We start from the raw sequence: 9,026 nt of genomic DNA on the forward strand, positions 1-9,026 counted from the left end.
TCAACAACCAGAAATCTCAGAGGTCACTAAAGTGCAAGCCAGATAACAAGGCTCTCATAAAAGGCTTAAGCTGGGTATGCACTATATGAGGTATCGTACAATATATCATTCTGATGCGAATCAGAACTACAGATCGTACACATCATATAGTGTGTACGACTGATCCATCGTTCATGGTGGTTGTTCATCGCATCATCCCATCTACTGTTCTGCACGGCAGATGGGACGACGCGGTGCTGTTACAATCAGCATGCAATGACACATTGCGCCGTTGTACACCGGACTGTGCAAGTTGTATGGTGTATTGTTACATCGCATCATACCGACAGGGTACACACATTGTATAGTGTGTTCCCAGCTTTACTCATAAGAAGTATTGGAACCTGACTCCTGGGAAGCGATCAACCAGCCACCAAAGGAGGCAGCCAAGTAAAGGAAACAACAGCACAACAGAAAGCAGATTCCTTATACAAAAATGAAACAATTACCCCAAGATTGCAAAGCAAAAGCAATTAAATGAAGTTCGCTGCAAATGGAGAATTTCAAAGCTAGGATAGATGCCAAAGGATACATCCAAAAATGTGGTCAAGACTATGACGAATTATTTGCTCTGGCGATTAAGCATAGAGCCTCTTACATACCTCCGACAACAAAGGAATACAACAGCATCTAGACTATAGTCACACTAATGATGACCTACACAAGGAATAACCTCCAGCTTTGTTAGTTAGAAGATAAACATCTAGGTCTGATTTAGAGTTGACCCTAAAAATGTGTCTTACATACAAGTAAAAATTCATCCATAGACTTATATTTCTTCGGCTGTATAAGTTGCAGGCAAAAAACAATACTCACAGCTGTACAGAGTATAGACATATCTGGCACACAAATGCATCCATCATCATCATCAATTTGCAAACTTGCAAAAGGTCTACAAAAATATTCAGTAGACACTTCTCTTAGGGTCATGGTTGACTTGCATGTCCACATCCCTATTGTACTGAACTCACAAGTGAATGCCCGTTGCCTGTCTCTCCAAGTACAGTGGCGTGAATATGTATTTGCCCACTTCCTGATCTCTCATAATTTTGCATATTTGTTATACTTCATTGCTTGAGATCTTCAAACAGAATTGAATATAAGACAAAGACAACCCGAGTAAACACAAAATAGAGTTGTTTAATAATCATTTAATTGAAGGAAAAAGTAATCAAACACCTACATCACCCATGTGAAAAATTATTTGTCCCCCTAATCTTAATAACTGGGTGTGCCACCTTTAGCAGAAACAACTGCAACCAAACGCTTCTGATAACTGGAGATCAATTTTTCACAACGCTGTGGAGGAATTTTATCCCAATCTTCTTTGCAGAATTGCTTTAATTCAGTCATATTGGTGAATATTCAAGCATGAACTGCCCATCTAAGGTCCTGCCAAAGCAACTCAATTGGATTCAAGTCAGGACTTTTACTAGGCCACTCCAAAACCTTAATTTTGGTTCTATTAAACCATTCATTGGTAGACTTGCTCTTGTGCTTGTTGTCTTGATGCATAACCCAATTGTGAGCTTCAGATCACAGACTGATGACCGGATGTTCTACCTCAGAATTTCCTGGTAGAGAGCAGACTCTATGATTCCATCATTTATGGCAAGTCAACCAGGTTCTGAAGCAGCAAAGCATTCCGACACCATCACACTGCCACCACCATGTTAGACTTTAGGTGTGATGTTCTTACTGTGGAGTGCTGTGTTAGTTCTATACCAGATGTAACGGGACCCATGACTTCCAAAAAATGTAAATTTTAACCTCATCAGTCCACAGAACATTAGCCCAAAATGCTTGGGGGTAACCAATGTGCTTTTTTGGCAAATGTGAGACTAGTCTTTATGCTCCTCTTGGTTAGCAATGATTTTCACCTTGCAACTCTCCCATAGATACAATTTTTGTCCAGTCTCTTACTTATGGTGGATTTATGAATTATAACATTATCTGAGATGAGCAAGGCCTGTGGTTCTTTAGATGTTCACCTGAGTTCCTTTTGTGACTTCCTGGATTAGTTGTCAATGTGCTCTTGTAGGAATTTTGGTAGGCTGGCCCCTCCTGGGAAGATTCATCACTTCCAATAGTTCTCACTGTGGTTTGTTGGAGTTGGAGCCTTATAAATTGCTTTGTAACCAAGGGGGCAATTACTATTTCACACAGGTGTTAGATAACATTTTTCCTTCAATAAATGACATAACCATTTAAACACTGCATATTGTGTTTATTCTTGTTGTATATGTTTTATATTGAATTCTGTAGGGAGTGGGGGCATTCATTGTTCAACTGCCTGAGGAAGCGGCTGGAAGCCACAAAATGACAGGCAGCAATTTAAGCAAGATTTTACCCTATGCTCACGTGATACTATTTTAAATTTGTGTTTTTATATTTTTTTTTTTTTTTTAAAGTTTTTCATCAATTATTGTCTGCACTACATAAATCATTTTATTATTAAATTAATTTATCCAGGACAGTAGTTGTGTATTTTTTATGCCATTAATACATTTTAAAAAATACTATTTATTTACATTAATACTTGGTCACTATCTTTTGGTTATTCCTACATTATAATATAATATAACTTACTGTGTGATTAAAAAGGCTGATCATTATATTGGGTGGAGCTGAGACAATTATCAGGACAGTCCCAGAAGACTGTATAGCTCTCCTTTTTGGAGAGTACAGCTGGGAACACACCTGACTGACCCGCCGACGTTTCCAACGATTGGTAAGTTTATGTACACTTACCAATCATTTGCCAGATGTATCTGCGCTGGCATCATAACTGGGTAGGCATTTAAATTTGCCTGCCCAGTTGAGATGTCAGTCACCGGCGGGTCCTTGCAGCAAGTTTACGGGCAGTCGGTGGGTCACCCGTACATACAACCAGACGAGCCAATATATCTGCAAGACATAGTGGCATCCGCTGTGCTGCAGGACAGATGCAATATGTCTGTGAATGACGTTGTGCTCAGACATATCATCTTACACACCCGCTGATGCACTACAGATATATCGCCTGTTCAATGGAATGGGCGATATAACTCTCAGTGTGTATCCAGCTTAAGGTACAGTCTAGTCACAGTACTCTGTCACAGACACAGTTTATCAGGTTATAACCAAGATTATTGCTATGCCCTCTTCCAGTGCTGTAGATATTACTCTTTTTTTCCCTTTATATTCAATTCTTCACGACACTGTTTGTGTAAATACATTTGTACACAAGTTGCATATTTACATGGTGCAATAGACTTAAATCAAACCACTAGGGTTCTATGTATTATTATAATTATAATAATAATACTTATTATTATTATTATTATTTTTATTATTATTATTTTTATTATTATGTTATTGCCCCAATAATTAACACGTTATCACCACTTTTCACAAAAACAAATTAACTTGCACTTTATCATGTCATGCCAGGACAGCGTATTCGATAAGAGCCTGTCACAGCGATGACTACATTGGACGGGCAATATGCACACTCCTCCAGTGATACTGAAACCTATGGGATAGAATGGCTTCACAGAAGGGTACCTAGGGTACCAAGCTCCAAAAAGCTAAGCTTTTAGGATCTTGGTAATTTTCTCCACACTGCAATCTCCATTCTGATTAATGGGGACTGCAATTATCTGCTTTTCTTAGCTGGATACTGTAGATATCATTGACATCTCCTGAATTCAGCATGTACATTTCTGGCATAATTAAACCTGTCTTCTTAAATCCAAGTCTTTGTGTATGAAGAATTCACCACTAAGCATTAAAACAATGGATGCAGTGATATGTTACAAGCAAGAGATGGAAAACTGCGACTTGTTTAAATAATGTAATCAAACTTTAGAGATCAAGGATTTGGAAAATGTCACTTATTATCTTGCAATACAAACTGAGAGAGATGAAGATGGAATTTTCCTATTGAATCAGAAAAACAAAATTCAGGACATATCAAACTGTTCTGGAATGGAAGCGACGGATGACTAAAGGTCATTGGCAGACTATTGTTCATGTCTACAATAACAAGGCCGCAGTATCAGAAACATGCGACTAGAATGTGCTAAATGTCATAAAATATCTAAACATGACTTGTCAATAATACATTAAAGTTGCCGTCAAAGCCTGTGCCAAAGTTGACCGGTTATGACAGTAATTGGATATCTGTTCTAGTTTGAGAATGGTACCAGTAGAAAACTAACACCAGTTACACTTTCATCAGCTGAATACATGCCTGCAGCTCATACTTGTCAATAAGCAACGTGGTTAAGCCAGTTATTAATGGACAGTTCAGAAAGAGTCACTAGGAACTGATGAGGAAGCAGAATCTTGGTGACTAGCTTTCATTTCAGTTCTGTGCAATGGACACAATGTACCATACCGGAATGGCACATCGTATCTGTAGGAAATGCAAGTTGCCATGTTGGCACTACCATAATTGGCCAATATGTTCGCAGTCAGGCATCACCGTAATGCCCTGTGGCACATCGTTTTGAATTTAATCTGCCCCTAGATTACTGTTTCATGTTGTTGATAGCGGGACAGAAAGAATTACTGGCTCATCCATTGCTTGATAACTTGCATCAAGCAGCTCTGCCCACTGTACAGAATCGGGAAAGAGATCAGTGCCATCACCGACCACATATGAGCCCTGGGTCAGCACCTCCTGCCATCTCATCATGGCCATCTCGCTCTTCTCTACATGTCTCTTTTGCCCTTCTATTTGTTGTCCATGGCACTCTCTCTCTCTCTCTCTCTCTCTCTCTCTCTCGCTATGCCGCCCTGCCTGACTTTCTCTCTGCTGGCCCGCCGCAACCCTTCCATGTGGCCGCAGCATTGTGAGACCACAAAACAGGACACTGGGTGCCAGGTGGAAAAAGGATGACATTTTGGAGTGGTGACCGTAACGCCCTACCTTGGCCCTGCACCCAGGGCAGCGCACCAGTCGCACACATCTTGTTATCACCCTGACAGTGCTAGGAGATGAAAACTATGGGAGAGCCTGAGAAAACCGTGACAAGAACAACGTGATAAATATCAAGAACAAATAAGTAAGAGAAAATTATCTTCTCCCGGTGATAATGATAATTAGAGCTAAGGGCCTGATTCAGAGCCAATCGCTATTTGCAAGCGCATGCTCTGAATCAGGGTGGGGAGTATTTTTTATATTTTTTTCCTGTCCGCTCACTAAGCTGTGGGTGCCCACCCACAGCTAGTGCGAGTGGGCAGGAGATGGTCGCGATTATCGCGACCATCGGCATTGCGAAGAGACCCTAAGGTAGGGTCTCAGCACTCGCAATGCCGAGTGGACTTCCAGCTCTAATAGAGCCGGAAGTCCACTACTGACATCACGAGTGATATCAGAAGGGGCGCCCACAAACGGCAGGTGCTCCTTTGGGAACGCCTCCGTTTGTTCAGCCACCGCCCCCACCGCCTACAAAACGGGGCGAGCTGTCGATCAACATCAACAGCCATCACGTTTTGGTGCGAGCCCCGGAGCGAGTGAAGGACTCACTCGCTACGGGGCTTGCGTGCGCACTGGGCCACCATCGACCCGCTTGCGAGTGCAATGCGCTTGCGAGCAGGTCTGAATCAGGCCCGTCTATGCACTAAGCAGTGATAAGTGACAGAGTGTAAAGTGATGTCTGTGATAAGTGCCAGCCAATCAGCTCCCAACTGTAATTTTTCAAACACAGCCTGTGAGATGACAGTTGGAAGCTGATTGGCTGGCACTTGTCACAGACTTATCACTTTTCACTCTGTCACTTATCACTGCTTACTATATAGACCCTTAAGTCTGTTATCATAGCTTAAATACAGCCAGAAAGGCTTATTTCAGAACATGAAGTATACAAAAGTGTAGTGTAAATACTGTTTTGTAAGCTCACATGCTTACTGTTGTGCAACGGTACCCGTCCCGTTTTACACCTTGTGAATGTGGGAAATTGGCGGATTGGGGGCGTTCCTCACTGAGTGTGGTCAGGCGATAATGCACACACATGCCATTATAACATTTCATTTTATTGGATCAGATTATTTCCCTGAGGTGGTGAGAATTGGGCCTCATTCTATACTTTTAGTGGCCTACTTTATGCAGGAATGCATAAATCAGGCACATTTTTCAACTAATGCCATAAAAACATTGAAGAGCACAATAGTGCTGCATGTAATTTAGACATTACCTATTAATGTACCATTCTCATAAATATTTAAAAACATAAATGATGCTACACTTAGCAACTTTTTAGGATTCAAATATAAAAGTTGAAATTAAAAAAAGTGGAATTAAGTTGAAATTTGGGCCTGATACAGAGATATACACTAACCCAATGGTTAGCGCAAACTCACTCATTAACCCCCCCCCACCTTCAAATTCGCAGCATGCTGCAGTGTTTGGGGGGAGGAGCTGGGGGCATTGCTGGCCACCATTCCCGGAAATGGGGACGTCACCTCCGTTTTCCGGGAAGGACGAAGCCAGGATCTGCGTCACTGGACACAGATTTTCTGAACTCGCAAATGACCAGGACCTGGTCAGGCTGCGGACAGCTTCAGTAACCACAGCCTGGCCAAAAGAGCAACCATCACGTCCAATGGTTGCGATGGTGATCCTAGGGTCGCAGCACTGGGTACACAGTTGCAGCAAGGAGGTGTCTGTTTGCTACTGACACCTCCTGATGCATTAGCATTTTAGATGGACGGAATTGTGTGCGGCTCAGCATTTCTGTACATCTTTGAATCAGGCCTTTTATTTGAATTGACGTCTTTGCTGTTTTCGCATAGATTTAATGGTCAGCAGGGCAGGAAGCTTGATAAAAAGCCCACATTTCGTTAGTGGCCCTTACAAAGTCAGTGCTGAATACCAAAGCAAACACATTTGTCCTGGATTAAATGGGTCAGTTTGATGTCTCTGCAAATATCCAATTCACTAAAACTAGAGTACAGGATATTCTGAAAAAATCCAACGCACCCAATCAAACATTAGAAATATTTTAAATTGTAGCTAAACTTAGAGGCTAGCACTTGGCTTGATCTTTTTTTTGTTTGGCAAAGGATTTCTGTGATAAATAGAAGCAAATTACACCACTCTGCCAGTTGGACAAAGAGCAAGGATTATATTATGCACATAATAAAATCCAGTAAACTCTTTACCCAAGTGTCTGGACCAAAGACAAAGTGCTTGCAGGCTATATATCAATACTAGGCTTATGACAGTCTGGATTAAAAAATAACCTCTTTACTTTGCTATTTAGTAAATGGCTGCAGCTACTTATTTAAAATAACAAGACAAAAAATAAAAAAACGACAATTCTGTAAGTTGCACTCACACGAAGTTCCAAGACTGATAAAGGGTGCAAATTTGAACAAACTAGAGTTGTGCGCAGACCACCGTGTTTGGGTTTTGGTTCTAATTCATCATCGTGGTTTGGTTTTGCCAAAACCAACCTCAAGTGTTTTGGTTTGAGATTTGGTTTTGGTTTGTTTTTGGACTCCTTAAAAATCTATAACAAATGTATTAAAAAAAATATATAAAAATCGATAAAGCTTCTAAAATCATGTAATTACATGCAATCCAAAACCTGAGTTCTGTTTTTTAAATCCGAGTTCCAAACTGACTACAGAACCGAAAAGGTACTCGGTTCGACACGGAACCGTAAAATAATTCCGAACTGGGACTCAATTCGACTCGGAACCCCTAAGTGTGTTCGTATTTCAGAAAAACCGAACCGCACGTTTCTCTAGAACAAACCGTATTGCAGCGCAAGGGGGGGAAATGCTTTTTCTTTGTTTGTTACATGCAAGGAAATAATGCCAGCTTGTATGTAGCACACAAATTACTGGCTTTTATTCACATTCGCCCCCCCTAGGCACTTTTTGCTGAAATTCACGGCTTTGTATAGCTGAGGGCGGGGCTGCGAATCAGAGAATCGCATCATCATTCCCCATTCTGTCCTCTATTGCCAATAAGCGTTGGGGCCTGCTGGGTCTTGGGAGAATTGCCCACTTTTTTTCGGGGACTTAAGAATCTCTCCCCCTAATTCAGGAGTCTCCCGGCGGTTCTGGGAGTGTGGGCAAGCATGGTTTTATTTATACACTGTGATGTATAACTGAGCTAGGACTTCCAACATTAGATCTATCTGCATATTTTTAAATTGCCCCTATGAAAAAAGAGTGTCCCCACTTCCCTTGCAGCGTAAAACTTCACCTTCTTGCTGGATCTCAGCGATCCAAACCCACCTGAATTTATGGGATCCGAGTCAGATCCGAGCCGACTCGGGTTTTCCCACCTGACTCGGGTCTCAAAATGTCATCATCCCGCTGTCGGATTCTCGCGGGTTTTGGATTGTATAAATGGTCCCGCGATCGCCTCCATTTTTAATTCCAGCTATAGAGAGTGAAGAGGGAGGGAGCTGGGAGCTGTGCATAGGGGCTGGCTACAGTTGTATTGTCAGTCACTCAGGGGCTGGTTGCTTAATGTCCATAGGGGCTGGCTGTTGTCCATATAGGAGCTGGCTGGTTGTTGTGAGGCTGTCCTGTCCATAGGGACTGGCTGGCTGTTGTCCATAGGGGTTGGCTGGCTGTTGTCCATAATCCATATAGGGGCTGGCTAGCTGTTGTCCTGTCCATACAGTCTGGCTGGCTGTAGTCCATAGAGGCTGGCTGGCTGTTGTCCATAGGGGCTGGCTGGCTGTTCTGCTGTGTTGTCCAGGGGGTGCTCTGTCCATCAGGGGTGCTCTTCACCTCCAGTGTGAAAAAAAATTATTTCTGTGTGCATTAGCCACACTTATTATTAGCAACGTAGGTTCGCAGGTGTGCTGCCTATGTCATTTATCAAAGGGCTGCTACCAAATTCAGGGGTATTCCTCCCCCCCAAGTGCCCCACAAAAATTTCAATACATATATTTTTTCCTCTGTGTGTGCGTGTTAACAATCCGCACTTATCCGCAACGAAGCTGCACTATGGGTGTTGCCTGTGTCATTTATCAAGG

This window comes from Taudactylus pleione, unplaced genomic scaffold, assembly GCF_031769625.1.
Source record: "Taudactylus pleione unplaced genomic scaffold, aTauple2 ptg000230l, whole genome shotgun sequence".
NCBI lineage: Eukaryota > Metazoa > Chordata > Amphibia > Anura > Myobatrachidae > Taudactylus > Taudactylus pleione.